General features: G+C 39.3%; 1 pseudogene; it reads left to right on the top strand.

Moving 5' to 3' along the window:
- The first annotated feature begins 2,148 nt into the window (after positions 1–2,148).
- The window catches only part of LOC102850813, a 20,763-nt pseudogene continuing 2,483 nt past the window's right edge, over positions 2,149–20,428 (top strand).

Genomic DNA, 20,428 nt, shown 5'->3' with positions numbered 1-20,428 from the left:
TTTCTAACTCTGATTATAGAAATATTTATCTATGTAACTACATATTTAATTTACATACATGGTAATAGTTTTATCTTAAGCTATCAAATAAACTAACATTAAGTCAAATATTTCATCTTTTTATGGAGTATTTTTAAAAACTTAATTTTACCAAAGAAGACATCCAGATGGCAAACAAATACCTGAAGAAATGTTCAGAATCCCTAGCTATCAGAGAGATGCAAATAAAAACAACCAAAAGATATGATCTCACCGCAGCAACATCAACAGACCAGCAAACAACAGATGCTAACAAGGTTGTAGAGAGATTGAAACTTTTATTCACTGCTGGTGGGAGTGTAAAATTGTTCACTTTGGAAGGCTTTCTCAAAAGCCTTTATCAAAAAGCTGGAATTCCAAAATCTCTGTAGATGTTCATTGAAATGAAAAATAAACAAACTAAATTAATATAAAAAAGCTGGAAATAGAAATACAATTTGTTCCAGCAATTGCACCAGAACCACAGTCCAAACAGATATATGCATAACCATGTTTATTCCTGCATTATTCACAATAGCAAAGAGATGGAAACAACCCAAGGCCCATCAACAAACAAATGGATAGAAAACCTATGGTATATTCACACAACAGAATACTATGCAGCCCTGAAAAATAATGACCTTGTCAAACTTTACACCACATAGGTGACCATGAAAGACATTATGCTGAGTGAAATGTCTGTCTTAAAACAACAAACACTGCATAAAACCACTGTTATTAAGCAGCACTGACGTGGTGTTGGGAGGAAAAGAGAGGATAGATAATGAACACTGTATTGGAACAGGTGAGGGAGAGAACTGTTTAAAAGGAATATATGATTAGACATTATATGTAAGACAACAGTCCAGAATAAGAGGTAGATTGCAAAGAGGACTGGGGGAGGGGGAAAAGAAGAAAAAGAGGGAGGAAATTGTTCAATAATTAATGAATATTTTTTAAAAATAAAGTAAACTGGGGGAGGGAGAAGGGGCAACAATGAATGAATGAAAATTCAACTTTTCTGTAAACTTTTGTTAAAATCACAATTAGAATAAATTTTTTTTTTAAAACCCTAAGTTTTATGAAAATCTTTAATTCTTCCAGGTAAGGAACAAGGAACTCTGGTGACTTCATGGTAAGTGTTCGCACTGCCTGCCTAAAAGCATGCCGTTGAAATACACCAACCGCTCTGCCTCCGAAAACACATAAAGAACAAGAACCTGGATAGAGGTGGGGTGTCACTAGTTCACAAAAGAAGTTTGGTGCAAATGAGAAAGTACTCTGTTTTTAGGTGCACATGGCTATGCACCAATCCACACTGCTTGATGAGTAGAGCTTGAGCAGGGTTTTAGCTCCCACCAGCCACCTCAGCCCTGTCTTTAGGCAACAGTCTCATGGAGGGATTTGTTCAATGGTTATAACAGCAGGAGACAGTAATTTGTTGCCACTCCATTTTTTGCAAAAAAGGATCAACTTGGATTAGTTTGTTGAGTTATGACTCCCGTAATCATCCTTAGTGGAAGAAGGGCATTTTTTCATGTTCAGATATGCAGCTAATGGTGCTCCCAAGCTGAAACCTTCAAGTGGGTTTTCAGGATTTGTTCTTAGGAAGTAACCCAAAGTTCATTCTTTTTTTTTTTTTTTCCAGTCTCTACTTTCCTTTATTGGACGCAGCTTTTAGCTCAAAGTTCATTCTTGATTTCTTTGCATTCATGCTGTCAAGCTGGATGTAGATGAGACTTGCAGCTTTTTTCCCTCTTCTGCAGGAGGTGCCAACTGGATCCATCTCAGTTTTGGTGTGCAGGTGGGACCCTCCCTCAGAAAAGGTGTCCGGTGGGGGGAGTCCTGAATGGGAATAAGCACAGGGCATGTAGACTGAGGGTCTGTGTATTTCCCGGCATCACGTGCTACATACAGGTGTAATTTGGGTACAGAGTCCTGGCAAGGTTGCTCACCTCCTTCAGAAGTCTCCAGCCTCCTCTTACACAGCAACCAGGCTCATCTGGATTTCCCACCACCTTTCCTCCTGCAGCCTCTGCAGCCTTTAGCCTGTGGCAGTGTGGAGGGGCTCTGGGCAGCACAGAAGAGCTGGCAGACTACAGTGTCCAGGTACCCTGGAATCTCCCAGCCATGCACTCCACACAGGCTGCCATCGCCAGGACTCTGAACACCCCAATAAGGGTGCGGTGCTATGTCCACACCTTTGAGGCCTGTCCCTCTGGGGTCCAGCTCTGCAGGTCCGCCCCTCTGCCCATAGTTGCCATCAGCCCCTACCTCCTGTCAGCAGCCCTCTTGCTGGGTCTGCCCCTCCCCTCCCTCCACCCCTGTCCTGGGCAGCTCACTTAAGGTTTTGACAGTCCCTTGTCCCAAGCCTCATGTCTCTTAATAGAAATAGATAATCGTCCACCAAAAAAAAATAGAGACTTTTGTCTTTTTACCAGAAAAGAATGTTACTGACTAAACTCTCTAAGATTAAATCTTATAACTAGTAGAAAAGAAAGCCTACATTCTCAAAATGAGCCAAATGAGTAAAAACACTCTTGCCCTATGCTTTAGCTTACTTCTTTTAATATTCTTTAATTGTAAACTCTCTACACTTGAAGTCTCCTACCTTATTGCTCCCCTTTTTCAGTTAATAACCATAGATAGGTGAGCTCTGGTGGCCTAGTGGCAAGAAGCTGCAATGCAGTCCCAGAGGTGAGCTGTTAGAATCCACCTTTGCTGAAGGAGGGATAATCTCCCGTACCAGTCAGATCCAATTTGACGGTCCACACACAAAAAATAATAAAAAATAATTTTTTAAAAAAAATAACCATAGATAACTTCTTTAATTTCAAAATCACTAACAAACTTCTCAAAATCAGTCAGCTCCTAATTCTTAAAGCTCTGAGTCATAAATCTGAAATTAAGCATAATAGTTGTTTCTCTGTATGTTGTTGTTATTGGTAGGTGCTGTCAAGTCTTTTGCATCTCATAGCGACCCTATGTACAACAGCTCTGAACCCTGCTCTATCTTGAACCAACCTTATTGTCTCTGACATACCTACCTCCATTAACCCAGTCACTGAGTCAATCCATCTCATCCAAGGTCTTCCTCTCCTGCACTATCCCTTCCAAGTATGATACACCTCTCCAAGGACTGACTGATCCCTCCTTGAAACATGCCCAAAGTATGTCAGATGAAGCTTCAGAATCCTTGCCTTAGATTTCACATAAGCACAATCAAGTGTTCTGGGATTCTCATCAGAGTTAGCCATAGTTTGTTGTGATCCACATAGTCAAATGCCTTTGCCTAGGTAATGAAACACAGACATTCCTCTGGTACTCTCTACTTCCAGCCAAGATCCATCTAACATTGGCTATAATATCCCTAGCACCATGGCCTCCTCTAAACCCAGCCTGTACATCTGGCAGTTCTCTGCTGATGTGCTGTTCCAGTAGTTTGTTGTTTTGTTTGTTTGTTTTTGTAATTGCCAGCAATTACATGTGATATTAATAATGTTGTTGTTGTTGTGTGCCATCAAGTCACCTGTGACTCATAGCGACGCTATGTACAACAGCCCTAAACCCTGCTTTATCCTATGTCAATCTCATTGTCTCTGACACACCCACCCCGATTACCCCAGTCACTGAATCAATGAGATCTTAATAATATTGTTTGATAATTTCTGCAATCTGTTGGTTACCATTTTTGGAATGAGTCAGTTGGCCAGGTGGTTGTCCTCCATATTTCTTGGCACAACTTAGTGAGCACGTCCAAGGCAGCATCTGTTTGTTGAAATATGTCAATTGGTATGCTGTCAACTCATAGGACCTTGTTTTTTGCCTATTCCTTCAAAGCAGATTGAACTTCTTCCTTCATAACCGCAGGCTTTTTATCTTATTTTGTTTCATAAAGTTTTTCTGTGTCCACCAACTCTGTGACTCTGTATACTCTATCATCTTTTAATGCTTCCTGGATCATTTAATATTCTGCCAAATCATCATCCTTAAGCATTGCAACTTGAGGCTTAAATTTGTTCTTCCGTTCCTTCAGCTTAAGAAATGCTGAACAAGTTCAGCCCTTTTGATTTTATGACTCCAGTTCTTTACACATTTCATTATAATACTTTGCTTTGTCTTCCTGAGCTGCCCTTTGAAATCTTTTGTTAAGCTCCTTAATGTCTTGATTTCTTCCCTTTGCTTTGGCTTCTTGGTGCAATTCTCAGAGTCTCTTTTGAAATCCCTCTTGGTCTTTTCTTCCTCCTATCTTTGTAATGACCTTTTCTCCCCCCTCCCCAATTCATCTTTTGTTTGTTTGTTTTATACTGGTTTATTTACAAAGTTTTAATACATTGTTTTTCACACCCAATCTTTCCCATTTCCTACACCCGCCCCCATCAAATTGTATGACCCTATGATTACCACCCCCCCCCCCCCCCCCACCCATCCTCACCCCTCTGTTTGCACCCTACTCCACCTTGGATCTTCATATTAATTCTACAGTAATGGTTTTATACAGTATTTGTCCATATGGCACTGTGTTCACTCAGCATAATGTTCTCCAGTCCCTCCCAAGTTAGGTAGTAATTTTTACAAAATCATTGCATAGTATTCCATTGTGTGAATGTACCATAATTTCTCAATCCATTCATTTGTGGTTGGACATCTGGGCTCTTTCCATGTTCTTGCCATGGAGAATAGCACTGCTATGAACATTGGTGTTCTGGGTGATATTCTTGATAGCCACAGCTCATCTGGTCTTAGCTCATTTGTGTTCAAGGCCTCAAACCTGTTCCTGAGACAATTTTAAAATTCAGGTGGAATAGAATTTAGGTTAAATTTTGTTTCCTGTGGATTTGATTTAATCCTCTCTCTTTAGTTTGAACTTACACATGAGTAGTTGATGATCTGTTCCACAATCAGCAACTGGCCTAGTTTTCACAGCCAATATTGAGCTTTTCCAGCGATTTTTTCCCCCACCGATGTAATCGATCCTGTGTACACCATCAGGTGAAATCCATGTGTATAGATTGTGTTTATTTCTTAGAAAAGATATTCTCAAGAATAGATCATTCTATCTCCAGGCTCATTTACAAGTCCATGCTTTCCAACTTTTGCGTAACAGTCACCCATTACTAATAATGGATCTCAGTTACATGTTCAATTGATTTCCGACTGCGAAAGCTGGTAGAAATATTCCATGTCTTTCTCGTTCGCTCTATTTGAATGATAGTGGTATTCACTGGACTTCTTGTATGTGTGTGGATATTATCCTGTCACTCACAACATTGTATTTCAAGATGGATGTAGAAATGACTTTTTTAACGATGAAAGCAACCCCATTTTCCCTCACCTTTTCATCTCAGGCATAATAGACCACATGATCATCTCATTAAAAAGGTCTCATGCCAGTCCATCTCATTTTGCCAATGCCCAGTATATCAATATTTATGTGTTCCATTTATTTCCTAACAATGTCCAATATTCCTACATTCATGCTTCTCACATTCCACTTTCCATCCACTAGTGTCTGCTTACATCTGTTCCTTCTCCTTTGCGTTTTCCTACTACTACTTTTTTTTACTTTTTAAAAATTTTATTAATTTTAATGAATATTTACAGAGAATTTGGATTTCCATTCATTCATTTTTACACTTTTCTCCCTGCCCACCCCTACCCCCCCAGTTCGCTCTTCTCTTTGAAAAGTAAAAGATAAAGAGAAAAATTCCTTAATTGGTATACAATCCCCCCCACACACACAGCCCCGAGTATACTCCACTATGCAATATTCATTCTGGACTCTTGTGATAACCATAACACCTTATCATATATCGCTTTTAAACTGTTCCCTCCCTCGTCCATTACAATGCAGTATACAAAATTTATCCAGTTTTTCTCAGTCTTACCCCAACCCTGATGTCAGTCCCATTGTACAACAGTGGCACCATGCACTATTTGTCTTTTTGTGACTGAGATATTTCATTCAGCATAATATCCTCCAGGGTCCCCACTTCTAGTCATATTGCATGAGCTCCTTATTTTTCAATGTAGCATAGTATTCCATTGTGTGAATATACCGTAGCTTCTCTATCCATTCATTTGTTGATGGGCACTTAGGTTGTTTCCAACTCTTTGCCATTGTGAACAAAGCAACGATAAACATGGGTGTGCATATATCTGCTTGGGTGGCAGTTCTGGTCTCTTTAGGGTATATTCCCAGTAGTGGAATTGAAGGGCCAAATGGCATTTCTATTTGCAACTTTTTGAGAAAACGCCACACCACTTTCCACAATGGTTGCACCATTTTACACTTCCACCAACAATGAATAAGGGTTCTAGTTTATCCACAACCTCACCAGATTTGTTGCTTGCTGTTCTGTTCTTTTCTTTTATGTTCTCCTGGTTTTAGATTGTTCAGGATACATGGAAGATTGTTTATGTTGTGGATTAGGACTACTAGAGTTCTTCTAAGCTTTTCTTAAATGAAGTTTATAGACCTTGGTTTTAGTCCTAGGTCCATGATCCACCTTGAGTTGGGTTTTGTATATGGAGTGAGGTGTGGATCTTGCCTGAGTCTTCTGCAGATAGTTTTCCAATTTTGCCAACACCATTTGTTAAAAAGGCTGTCATTTCCCCACTTAACTGATTTCATCAACTTGTCAAAAATCAGTTGACCATAAATAGATGGGCTGATTTCCGGGTTCTCAATTCTATTCCATTGATCTGTGTGTCTCCCATTGTACCAGTACCATGCTGTCTTAACCATCACGGCAGTGTAGTAGGATTTGAAATCAGGGAGTGAGATGCCTCCTACCTTTTTTCTATTTTTAAGGAGTGCTTTGCTTATTAGGAGCTTCTTTCTATTCCAAATGAAACTGGAGATTACCTTTTCCTTCACGTTGAAGAATGGGATTGGTATTTGTATTGGGATTGCTTTGAACGTGAAAATTGCCTTTGGTATTATTGCAATTTTCACAACATTGAGTCTTCCTATCCATGAGCAAGGGATATTCTTCCACTTCTCCAGGTCTCTTTTAGTTTCTTGTAGAAATGTTTTGTAATTTTCTTTGAATAGATCCTTTGTGCTTCTGGTTAGATTTACTCCCAAGTATTTAATCTTGTGATTAGCTATTGGTAAGGATATTGTTTTTTCTTAGCTCTGGCTCTGTATTCTCTTTGTCACTGTAGAGGAATCCAACTGATTTTTGCATGTTGGTCTTGTATCTGCTACTTTGCTGAATTGGTAAACTATATCTAATAGTTTTCTTGCTGAGTCTTTAGGGTTTTCTAAGTATACTATTACATCATCTGCATAGAGAGATAATTTTACCTCCTCTTTGCCAATTTGGATGCCTCTTATTTCCTTCTCTTGTCTTATTGCTATCACTAAGACTTCCAATACAACATTGAATAGGAGAAGTGATAGTCGGCATCCTTGCCTAGTTCCTGTTCTTAAAGAGAATGCCTTTAACCTCTCTCCATTGAGAACTATGTTGGCTCTCGAGTTTGCATAAATACTTTTTAATGTGTTGAAGAAATTCCCCTCTAATCCTATTTTGTTGCATGTCTTAATCAGGAAAGGGTGTTGGATTTTGTCAAAGGCCTTTTCTGTATCAGTTGATTGGATCATGCGTTTCTTGTTCTTTGTTTTGTTAATGGGATGAATTACATTAATTCTTTTTCTTCTGTTGAACCATCCTTGCATACCTGTTATGAATCCCACTTGGTCATGGTGAATTATTTCTTTGATGTATCATTGGATTCTATTGGCCAGTATTTTATTCAGGATTTTTGCATCTATGTTCATAAGAGATACTGACCTATAGTTTTCCATTTTGGTGGTGTCCTTTCCTTGTGTTTTCATTGTCATTTGTTCTTTTTAATTTCACTTTTTATTTCTTCTAGTACCCACTCATGTTCAAGCAAGTTGTTGTTCAGCTTTCAAATGTATGATTTTTTTCTCCTTTATCCTCTTGTTAATTTCTAATTTTGTGGTGTTGTGGTCTGCAAAGGTACTTTGTACAATTTCTATGTTTTGAATTTGTTGATGCTTGCCTTGAGACCTAGAATGTGATGTATTCTGGAGAACGTTCCATGCACATTGGAAAAGAAGGTATATTGTGCTTTGGGGGGATGCATTAGCCTATAAATAACTATGAGATCAAGCTGGTTTATTGTGTGGTTTAATTCTTGAGTGTCTTCGTTGAGATTCATTCTGGTAGTTCTCTCTTTTCTTGATAGGGGTGTATTGAAGTCTCCAAGTACAATAGTAGTGTCTGGTTCCTTTTTCAGTTTGTTAATGTTTGTTTTATATATTTTGTAGGTCTTCCATTTGGGGCATAGTTATTCAATATTATTATATCCTCCTGTTCTATTGACCCTTTGAGCATTATGTAGTGACCATCTTTGTCCTTTGTGATGGTTTTTTCATTGACATTTATATTATCAGAGATTAGTACCACTACTCCTGCTTTTTTTTGGCTGCCATTTGCTTGGTATATTTTTCCCCATCCTTTTATTTTTAATCTTTCTTTATATTCATTTTTCAGATGTGTCTCTTATAGACAACATATTGATGGATTTTGGTTTTTAATCCAGTCTGCTACTCTTTTTCTCTTCAGTGGTGCATTTAAGCTATTCACATTCAGTGTGATTATTGAGAGGTAAGGTTTTATTGCTATCATTTTGTTCAATTCTTTTTGGTGGTGCTGTTAGTTATTTTAGTCCATCCTGTTTTCTGTGGCATCTCTGTATGAAGGATGTCTCTCAGTGTTTCCTGTATGGCTGGTCTTGTTTTTACAAACTCCCTTAGTTTTTCTATTTCTGATAATATCCTGATCTTTCCTTCATATTTGATGGACAATTTTGCTTGGTACAGTATTCTAGGTTGACAGTTGTGTTCTTTGAGATTTTTATATATGCCATTCCATTGTCTTCTTGCTCACATGGTTTCTGCTGAGATATCAGCCCTTAGTCTTATCTCCTCTCCCTTATAGGTTACCCTTTGTTTCTCTCTCCCTGCTTTCAGAATTCTCTCCTTATCTTTGGTTTTGGCAAATTTGACAATGATATGCCTTGGTGTTTTTCTATATGGTGTTCACTCAGCTTCTTGAATATATATTCTCTCATTTTTCATTATGCCTGGAAAGTTTTCTTCTAGTAATTCTTCCACAACGTTTTCAGTGCCTTTACTTGCTTCTTCCTTTTCTGGGATTCTGATGATGTGAATGTTAGTTCTTTTGATAGTATCCTACATTATTCTTAAGGTTTCTTCTGTTTCCTTCTTTTTTGTTTCTGATTTTTGTTTAGTCAGATCTGTAGTGACAATTCTGTCTTCTATTTCACTGATTCTGTGTTCCATCTCTTCAACTCTGTTTGTGTGTCCCTCCATCATGTTGACAGTATCAGAAACCTTAGATCTCATATTTTGGATAATGGTTTCTTGGTTTTTCAGTGTCTCTAATGCCTCGTTTGTTTTATCTGCATTGTTTTGGGTTGTTTTTTTAAGATCCTCCTGATTTTTGCTTGTGATGTCCTGTAATGCATCAAGTTTGTTTTTCATCCATTGAAAATATTCAATTATTATTCGATTCTGTGTCAGAAAGTTCCATCATACTTTCTGGCTTCAGGAAATCCATTGCTACTGTGTCTTTTATGGGGGGGTGATACCTTGCTTTGGGCTTATGGGGCAAGTGAAGTACCCTGCTTCTTTCAGGACGTTGATGTGGTAGAGTTTTTCATGTCTGAGGTGGTAGCGGTTTTTTATTTCAGGTCACTGCTCCAGGAGAAGGTTGGGCAGGAACATGAGCAAACACATGTAGGGTGTGTGCACACTCAGATGCTCGCATGAGTGGGGAGGGAAGAAGCACACACTGATAAACACAGAGAGGCCTATGGGGGAACCTAAATAAGGAAGGAGGAAGTATGTTGTTCCCTTTCTGAAATGCCTTCCCACCTTTGTGGAGATGTCCAGGATACCCCTGTTGATTCAATTAGGGAGGCCCAGGTGGTCATGCCTGACACCAGTTTGTTTTCCAAAGTAACTTAATCCTCAGTGGTACATGAGTTTTTCAAGGGAGGTTGAAAAATCTTATTGATTTGGTATATATATGATTGTATTCCTGGCCAAGGGCCGAAGGCCCCAGGGGCCCAATGGGGGTGGCTGTAGGAAGAACCCTGGCCTGGCCCTACCTCATGTGTCCTCGTAGGCTTCCCGCCAAATCCAAGTTTTTAAAGATGGCACAGTCCCACTGACTGCTGGGACTCATAGTTTTGTACCTGCCTGTTGTAGGTAGATAGGATGAGGATGGCTATGGGAAGAATCCTGGCCCAGCTTGATCTCTCCAGGATTAGAACCAAGAAAAGAGGCAAAAGGTTATGCTTGGAAAATTAAGTTATTGGAACCAGGAACCATGCTTAGTGTTGGTGCTTTGGGTGCATGGGTGCTGTTAGGACTACTGGACACTTGGGGCACATGAATGACATCAGAGAGCAGAGACCAGAATGTGAACCACATACTAAACTTTGCATTATCTGTGGCATCATCACGTTGGCCCAGACTCCAGCCCAGAGGTTCAACCAGTGAAGGACACCATAAGTACAACCTCACTTCACTGGCACGCTGTCTCTTTTCCATATTTCCTTTCAAAGACAGAGTTGTGTTCCTTTGGGAATGTAACTTTCTAACAAATCTATCTTTACTATTTTTATCTTTCAAAAAAATAAAAGAAAGGATGTAACAACTTATTCAGTTGGTTCACAGAAGCATGGATGTGGTGGTCTACAAGAGTTCAAATGGAAGTGTAAGATCTGTTTTGGTATATAGTAGAAGAAGGCACCCAAAGGCTTAGGGAGTGTGTCTTGTAACAGTGTATTTATCAGGTTAAAATTGTAGACTCACACATGGAATACCCAAAAGATAAAACTTTTATAATAACAATAAAGAATAAATTTTCTTGTATTTTGAGGAGAGCTCCAGTATCCTTGAAATATGATATAATTGCCATTTTATGTAAGCCAGACTTGACAGAGGGAACTGTTGTTATAGAATTAGGACACTTAACTACAATGTGGTTGTTTGGGCCCCATGGTATTAGGGGCCAAGTGGCTTCCCTTAATCAATAAAGAAAAGGTGGGCATAGTCATTGTAATGAACAGCAGTAACTGTAATGAGTATTAAATGTATAGTACTGTAATGAGTCAAAGCAGTATTAAAGAGCAGCCAGATTATGGATTTATGGAAGTAGCTACTTAGTTATGGTGTCCTTAGGAGTGAAATAGATGGGAAATCTACTAAATATTACTTGATTTGTACTAGTAATAGGAACTATAGGTCAGATGAATGGAAGTCTAACTTGAATTGCTGTAGCAAAGTATCAAAGCCACTCAAATAAATTTCCAGATTTGTCAGAAACTGCCCTTAAAAAGGGATGTGAATAGCAAATGGGCATATGAAAAGAGTTTCAACATCATAATCATCAGGGGAATGCAAATTCATACCACTATGCTAAAATGGTACATCCACAGAGAACTGCCAGAAATTTAAGCTGGATTTCGAAGAGGTCATGGCACGAGAGATATCATTGCTGATGTCAGATGGATCCTGGCTAAAAGCAGAGAATACTAGAAATATGTTGATGTGTGTTTCATTGACTATGTAAAGCCTTTTGACAGGATCATAACAATCTACGATCTAAACACAGACATAGTTAACATAGAGAAGAACACTTGTGCTCATCCAAATCCTATACATAGACCAAGAAGCTGTTGGAACAGAGCAGAGGAATATTTAATGGCTTAAAATCAGGAAAGGTGTGTGTCACGGTTATATCCTTTTTCTGTACCTATTCAATTTGTATGCAGAACAAGTAATTTGAGAAACTGTACTCTATGAAGAATGTGGTATCAGGACTGGAGGAAGAAGACTCATCAATAATCTGCATTATACAGATGACACAAGATTGCTTGCTGAAAGTGGGGAGAATGTGAGGCGCTTTCTCCAGAAGATAAAGGACTACAGCATTCAATATAGATTATGTCTCAACATCAAGAGAACAAAAATCTCACAACTGATCAACATCAGAAGAAGAAAACATTGAAATTATTAATGGTTTATTCTTAGTCAGAGTCTCAATTAACACCCTTGATGCCAGAAGTCAAGAACTCAAAAGATATGTTGGACTCATGTACTTATAACTTGTTAGTCAAATTTGTGTCTTCTAGGTTGCAACACCCCCATGATACATCTTGAAGGATATGTACATGTACAGCCAAGCACAATCAATAAGAGTGCATCTGAATTCCAAAATCAATCTCCATAATAGTCTATGTGTTTCCTACTGCCAAAGGGGCCCTTTAGAGTAGTGAGAGAAGATCTTCACCCTGAAACCCACAGCGTCCCTTTTCAGCAGGAAGTAGCTAAGAGAATACGCCGTCCCCTTTTCCTTATGACTCAGGGTGAAGTCTCTCTCAGGGAGGAGTGATAGGGAATGGCAAAGGATACACTGACAAAGAAGATTAATCAGAACTGGCTTTGACAAGCACTGTGGCATCTGGACAAGAACAAACTGGGAGGAGGGTAGAGAGAATAGTGCAACAATGAATGAGTGGAAGCCCAAAATCTCTGTAAATGTTTATGAAAATTAATAAAATATAATTATAGAAAAAAAAAGATATGTTGCATTGGGAAAATTTGCTGTCAAAGACCTCTACAGAGTGCTAAAGAGCAAGGATATCACTTTAAAAACTAAGGTGCACCTGATCCAAATAATGATCTTTTCCTTTATCTGCTATACATCTGAATTTTGGACGATGAATAAGGATGACAGAAGAATTGATACCTTTGAGTTGCAATGTTGGAGATGAGAACTAAATATCCCAAGGACTGCCAAAAAATAAACAAGTATTTCTTGGAGAAGATGCAACCAGGATGTTCCATAGAGGCAATATGGTGAAGCTTCTGTTGTTTCCCATACTTTGTGCATGTTGTTAGGAGATGCCAGCTCTTGGAAAAAGACATCATGCTGGTGAAGGTGGAGGGGTCAGCAAAAGAAAGGAAGACCCTCAACAACATAGATTAACACAGTCATTGTAGTAATGGCTTTGAGTGTATAAAAAGTGGTGAGCATGGCACAGGATAGGACAAGGATCAGATTTCTTGTTCACAGGGTTGCTATGAGACTTAACAACACCTAACAATAACAGCTTAAAATGCCACTACACATTGGTGTGGTCAAACTTTAAAAATAAAAAGAAATTTAGAAACTCATTGCAAAGTCCTAGTAAGGATGCAGAACAACTGGAATTATTTTTGTTGCAAGAATACAATGCTACTCTGAGAAAATTTAGCAGCATACACTCAGTATATCATCCAACAAGCCTACTCCTACATACCCAAGATAAATGAAATGTTTAGTAGCTACATTTATAATGCTAATATTTAACTCTAGCTGTGGTGCTGGAGAAGAGTATTGGGGGCACCATTGACTGCTAGGAAAACAAACAGATTCATCCTGCAAAGGGTCAAACCGGGCTGCTCCTTGGAGGCAAGGATTTTAAGCCTCCGTCTGACATACTTTGGACATGTTGCAAGGAGGGACAAGTCCTTGGAGAGGGACATCATGCTTGGTAGGGTGGAGGGACAGCGCAGAAGGGGAAGGCCCCCTATGAGGTGGATTGATTCAGTGGTTGGGGTAATCGGGATGGGTGTGTCGGAGACGGTGCAATTGGCACAGGACAGAGCAGAGTTTAGGGCTGTTGTACATAGGGTCACTATGAGTCGCAAGCGACTTGACGGCACATAACAACGACAACATAGGTAAAACAAGACCAGGAGCTGACTTTGGAACAGACCATCAATTAATCATATGCAAGTCCAAATGGAATATGAAGAAAATTAAAAGAAGTTCATGAAAACCAAAGTATGACCTTGAGTCTATGTCAACTGAGTTTAAAAATCATCTCAAAAAAGAGATTTGTTACACTAACCACTAACAACCAAAGACAGTTGAGCTGTGGGATGACATCAAGAACATCATCCATGAAGAAATAAAAAGGTCAGTACAAAGACAAGGAAGAAAGAAAATACCAAAATGAATGTCAGAAGAGACTCTGAAACTTTGGAACAAAAAGAACCCAAAACAATGGGAAAGAATGTTGAAAAAAGAGACCTGAACAGATGACAAAGGACAGCTTGAGAAGATAAAGCAAAGTATTTTAATGAAATGTGCAAACAGCTGGAGTTAGAAAGCCAAAAGGGAAGAAAATGTTTAACATTTCTCAAACTGAAAGAATGAAGAACAAATTCAAGCCTCAAGTTGTAATACTGACAGATTGTATGGACAATAAATTGTGTTCTGCAAAAAGCATCAAAAGAAGGAATTTTTCAACATGGAAGCATTTCAGGAAATAGCATATGATCAAGAATGAAGAGTAATGAAGGAAGAAGTCCAAACTGCACTGAAGGAATGGTGAAAAATAAGGTCCCAGGAATTGAATTGATGGAATACAAGTTACGATGTTTCAAGAAACAGATGCAGCCCAGGAGGAGCTCTCTAGTCTACATTAACAAATTTGGAAGGCAACCGACTGGAAGAGACCCCTTTTTCGGTCCCATTAAAAAAAAAAAAGGTGATTCAACAGAGTGCAGACATTATTGAACAACAACATTATTTTCACATGCAAGTAAAATCACGCTTAAGATTATTAAAAGATGTCTGGAATAGTATATTGAAACGAACTGCAGAAATTCAAGCTGTACGCAGTCAGAAGAGGTTGTGTAAGAAAAGATATAATTGCTGATGTCAGATGAACCTTGCTTCAAAACAGTTCATCCCAGAAAGATATTTGGTAAGTAGATTGCCAGACCTTCTGAGGTGCCTCGGGGTAAACTCAAACCTCTAGCCTTTTAGTTCACAGCCAAGTACACTAATCATTTACACCACCTAGAAAGTAATGTACATGTTATGTTGTGTTGTGATGTGATGTGATGTTACTGCATTGTACTGACTTGTCAGAACTGACTCATAGCTGACCCTCCAGCTGTTTTTCAGAGGCTATAAACTGGCCTTTAAGTTGACAGTGCAACTCCTTACCCTCTAGGCCGCCAGAGCTCCCTCATGTGGGTAACATTTATTTTCTTTGAGCATTGTGCAATGCTTTGCAGTTCCTCTATTCAATTTTACTAAAATTTATTGGAAATAAATTCAAAGCTCTCTTTATACAATCACCTCACAAAATAGTTAAACCATACTTGTGTCCTTGGTCTTACCCTCCACTGTCCTCAATGTTTATGAGTTTTTTTCATGTGTACTATTATGTATTATGCCTACTAACAGTTCATAAATGTTATGGAACATCCAGACTGTTTTCCGTGGCAGCGTTACTTTTTTACATTTTCATCAACAGTGTATATGGGTGTTAATTTTCCACAACTCACCAACACTTAATACCAACTCTTTTTTTTCCGTTTTGGTGGATAAGAAATTTTAAATTTTTTTTTTTCATTTTAGTGGAAGTTCACGAAGAGGTTGGTTTTCATTTGTTCATTCATGCACATTTTTCCTCCTTCCCCCTCATCCAATTCACTTGTCCTGCTTCTAAAACTTGTCCTGTTCCAGGTTGTTAATTGGGATACACGTAATTTCTAATTGTCCATTCCTTTCAGATTGTCTTTCCTTTCACCCATTCTAATGTAGTATTCATTATCTATCCTTTCTTTTCCCTCTCTCCTAGGTCTCACTCCTGTATTGATCATATTATTATAACAGTATCTTATGCAATATTGCTCTATTGTGATTGAGATATTTCACTCAGTATAATGTCCTCTAGGCCTTTTCAAGTTGTGTAATGTTTCACGAGTTCTATATTTCAACATTTTTATTATAGGCAGCTCATCAGTCGATAATTCCACAGTATACAACAATAAATGGGACTCTAACGATGTACACTAAGGATGTATCCTATCTTCATACCTTTTAATCTATATACGGAACAGATCATCTGGGAGGCTGGGCTCTATGAGGAGGAATGCGGCATCAGGATCCAAGGAAGTTTCATCAACAATCTGCATTATATACAACCTTGCTTGCTAAAACTGAGGAGGACCTGAGGAACTTGCTGCAGAAGGTCAAGGACTGCAGCCTTCAATATGAATTGAAGCTCAACATCAGGAAAACAAAGATTGTCACCATTGGGCCATTTGGCAGAACTGATGGATGGTGAAGAGATTGAGATTGTTAATAGCTTCCGTTTTCTTGGCTCTACAGCTAGCACTCTTGGTATCAGGAGCCAGGAAATCAAAAGACGAATTGCGTTCAGGATAATCTGCTCTCAGGGTCCTCTCCAGAGTACTGAAGAGCAATGATGTCAATCTGGAGACTAAGGTGTGGCTGATCGAAGCCATGGTCTTTGCATACATGCTATGTATCAGTGATCAGGCAGAATTGATGCCTTTTAGTTGTGGTGCAGGAGAAGAGTATTGAATATACTATGGACTGCTAGACGAACAAACAAATTCATTCTGGAGAAGGTGAAACAAGGCTACTCCTTGGAGGCAAGGATTCTGAAGCTCTGTCTCCCATGTTTCAAAGAGGGACCAGTTCTTGCAGAGGGACATCATGCTTGGAGGCATCAAAGGACAGCACAGGAAAGGAAGACGAAGACCCGGGATGAAACAGACTGATTCAGTGATTAGGTTAATGGGGGTGGGAGGGCTCAGGAGAGGGCAGGGTTCAGACATTTGTACATAGGGTTGCTATGAGTCACAAGCAACTTGACAGCACTTAACAACAACAATATTCCTATATATCTAAGCCTCAGAGCTTTGATGGCCTAGTGGCAAGAAGCTGTGCTGCAATCCTGAAGCTGAAGGCACATGGTTCGAGGCCACCAGCTGCAGGAGAAGGATGCATGATCTCCTGTGTGATTAAAACCCACTGGAGGGTCAACTATGAGTTGGATCTGACTCAACAGTACACAAACAATGTGTTTGAAGTTGTACCTCATTGTAGTTTAAATTTGTATATCCATAATTACCAATTATGTTGAATATCTTTTCAACTTTATTGGCCAATTGTATACATTACCTAAAGAAACCTGTACTGAAAATTTTTTTGTCTGATTTAAATTTGACTATGTTTTTATTGTTGAGTTGTGAGAGTTATTTATATACTATGTATAGAATGGTGGGCAATCTTCTCCCATTCAATTAACTGTCTCTGTAAACTTGCTGAGGGTTAGTTGGTTCCAACTCGATGGAACATAACAACAAGAAGACTAAAGTACATTTCTTTGCTCTGTTGGAGTAATCTATAGTGAGTTACACTGCTAACAGAAAGGTTGAATGCAGGGGGTTAAGCTGACCAAGGCAGAAGCTGCCTGGGTTAAGACAAAACAAACACTGAGTTGCTCAAGATCTTGATTCTCATGCTGAAATTGCCTTGTGATAGAGATGTGGTTATGGAAACAGGGAAAGTCAGTAAATAAGAAAAGAGAGAGTAAAAAACATCTTGAAGCCCAGTTAACATATTTCACAGCTTCTTGTTTTTGATTGCTGTCTAGTTGAGCACAATTCATAGTGACCCTATGTGAACAAAAGGCTTGAACCCTTTCTATAACTATCGTCTTTTATCAAAGTTCATAGAGTTTCCAGGGGCATGTTGTTTAGGAAGTGGATGTCACTCTTTCTTCTCTTACTGCTTAGGAAATGAAAAACTTCCCAGTAAAAGCTATGAGGAATATAGGTTGTGAGGACACTCAACCATTAGTTCCTCTCCCCTTACCTCTTTATTATTTTGTGTGTGTGTGTGTGTGTGTGTGTGTGTGTGTGTGTGCGCCGTCAAATCGGATCTGACTTGTAAAGGAGGAGATTGCCCCTCCTTTTCCAGCAGAGCATCTGGTGGATTCGAACCACATACCTCTGGGATTGCAGGGCAGCTTCTTGCCACTAGGCCACCAGCGTTCCCTTACCTCTTTATTATTTTAAATAAAATCTTTATTTTATACTGGTTTACTTACAGAGTTCATATACATTATTCATTGTTTTTCACATTGGATTTTTCTAGTTTCCTTTACCCACCCTTCCCTCCACTCATCAAATTGTGCGACCCTATGATTAAACCAGCCCCCACCCTACCTCACCTCCACCCATCCTTACCCCTCTGCTCCACACTGCCCCCTTTGGATCCTCATGCACATTCTACAATAATGGTTTTATACAGTATTTGTACTTATGGGACTGAGTTCACTTAGCATAATGCTCTCCAGTCCCTCCCAGGTTAGGTAGTAACTTACAAAATCATTGCTCCTGCATGCTGCATAGTATTCCATCATGTGAATGTACCATAATTTCTCAATCCATTCGATTGTGGTTGAATAATTGGGCTGTCCTCTCAGCTCTTGATTAGGGAAAGTCTTGAGTATTTCATTCTGATCACCTGGCATTTTCCTGCTGGTCAGAGAAAGTGCAACATATAGTGACCCTGATGTGGTAAGGGAGCAACGTATAGTGACATTGAAGTGATATGTGAGCAACATTTGACCATCCCTGGCGGTTCAAATGCACCAGGATTCCATCAGAAAGAAATACAAGCAATCTGTTCTTATTTTGATTTACAGCATTGAAAACCCAATGGAAAATCACTATGAGATGGAGTCAACTTGACAGTGAATTTTAATATTTTCATCTAAAAATCATATTTTTTTGCTCTTGCATTTAGCTTGATGGTCCATTCTGACTTTTTAGATGATGTGTGATTGTCATTTTTTTTTTAATTTAGGTTGTTTATTTTTCATTTCAATGAACATCTACAGAGATTTTGGGATTCCATTCATTCATTGTTGCACCCTTCTCCCCGCACAAACCCCTCCCCTCCCCCCCCCCCATTTGCTCCTCTCCTTGAAAAGCAAAACTCCCTCATTGGTACACAATCCCCCCCCGCACCTCCCCAAAGCCCACCCCCTAGCCCCAAATATAATCCACTCTACAACCCTCATTGCATACTCCTACGATAAAAATAATGCCCTAAAATATAATGTGATTGTCAGTTTTTTTAATGTGCTATTGGGTCTCTTGTGACTTATAGTAGCAGCCTTATATACAATAGCTATGAACTCTTCCCTACCTGAGCCGGTCTCATTGACTTCAACACACCTAATCCCAATGCCCCAGTTACCATGTTAATCCATCTCTTCCAAGGTCTTCCTCTCCTGTGCTGTCCCTCCACCATTCCATCATGATGTTCTTCTTCAAGGAGTGGTCCCTCCCGGCCATGTGCCCAAAGTATGTCAGATGGAGCTTGAAAATTCTTGTTTCCAAGGAGATACTTACTTTCACCCTCTCTAAGACAGACCTATTTGTTCTCCATGGTATGTTCAATACTCTTCTCCAGCACCACAACTCAAAGGCAGTTCTTCTTCTTTCATCCTTAATCATTGTCCAGCTTTCTGATGCATAGAAAGTAATTATGAAGACTATGGCCTGGATTAGGCAAACTTAGTCTCTAGACTGACATCATTGCTCTTTAGCACTTTGGAGAAGTCCCTGACAGCAAACTTCCCCAATGCAATTTGTCTCTAGATTTCCTGACTACTAGTGCCAAGATTGTGGAGATGAGCAAGCTGAAATTGTTAACAATTTCTTCTCCATTCATCATGGTGCTGCCAAATGGCTCAGTGTTGAGAATTCTTTGTCTTCTTGATGTTAAGCTTCAATCCATATTGATGACTACAGGACTTGACCTTCTACAGCAAATGCTTCAGGTTCTCCTCAGTTTTGGCAAGCAAAGTTGTATCATCTGCATAATGCAGATTGTTGATGAGTCTTCCTCCAATCCTGAAGTTTAGTAGTGGTAAAAATTAATTTATGAATTAAGTTATCACACATTTCCAATTGTTTCAGCATCATTTCTTGAAAAAGCACAACTCAAACCCTATCCTTTACTCATTATATTTCATTTACAATACCACCTAAGAGAATAAAATGTCTAGAAAGAAATATTGCCATGGAGGCCAAAGAGTTGTACTTGGAAAGCTATAAAACATTGGTGAAAGAGGGGAGCTCTAGTAGCCTAGTGGCAAGAAGTTGCATTGCAATCCCAGAGGTACGCAGTTCGAATCCACCTGATTCTCTGCTGAAGAAGGAGGGGAAATCTCTACCACCTGTACCAGTCAGACCCAATTTGACCACACACACACACACACACACACACACACACACACACACACACAATACAATAAAAATGTTGGTGAAAGGTATTACATAAAAATAAATTGAGGGGCGCTGGCTGAAAATCGCCTGTGACTTCATCCATAGCCACTGGTGAGAGTCAGAGCCCAGAGCCATCAGGGGCTTTAAGCTCGTTGCCCACTGCTGTGGTGTGGACAGCTGAAACCCAGGCCCCGACAGGCACCTGGGGGGGGGAAAAAACCC

This window comes from Elephantulus edwardii, unplaced genomic scaffold, assembly GCF_000299155.1.
Source record: "Elephantulus edwardii isolate Elephantulus edwardi_28Jun2011 unplaced genomic scaffold, EleEdw1.0 scaffold00249, whole genome shotgun sequence".
Taxonomy (NCBI): Eukaryota; Metazoa; Chordata; class Mammalia; order Macroscelidea; family Macroscelididae; genus Elephantulus; species Elephantulus edwardii.
The sequence above is the reverse complement of the archived record's forward strand: the minus strand, read 5'-3'. Positions and strand labels throughout refer to the sequence as shown.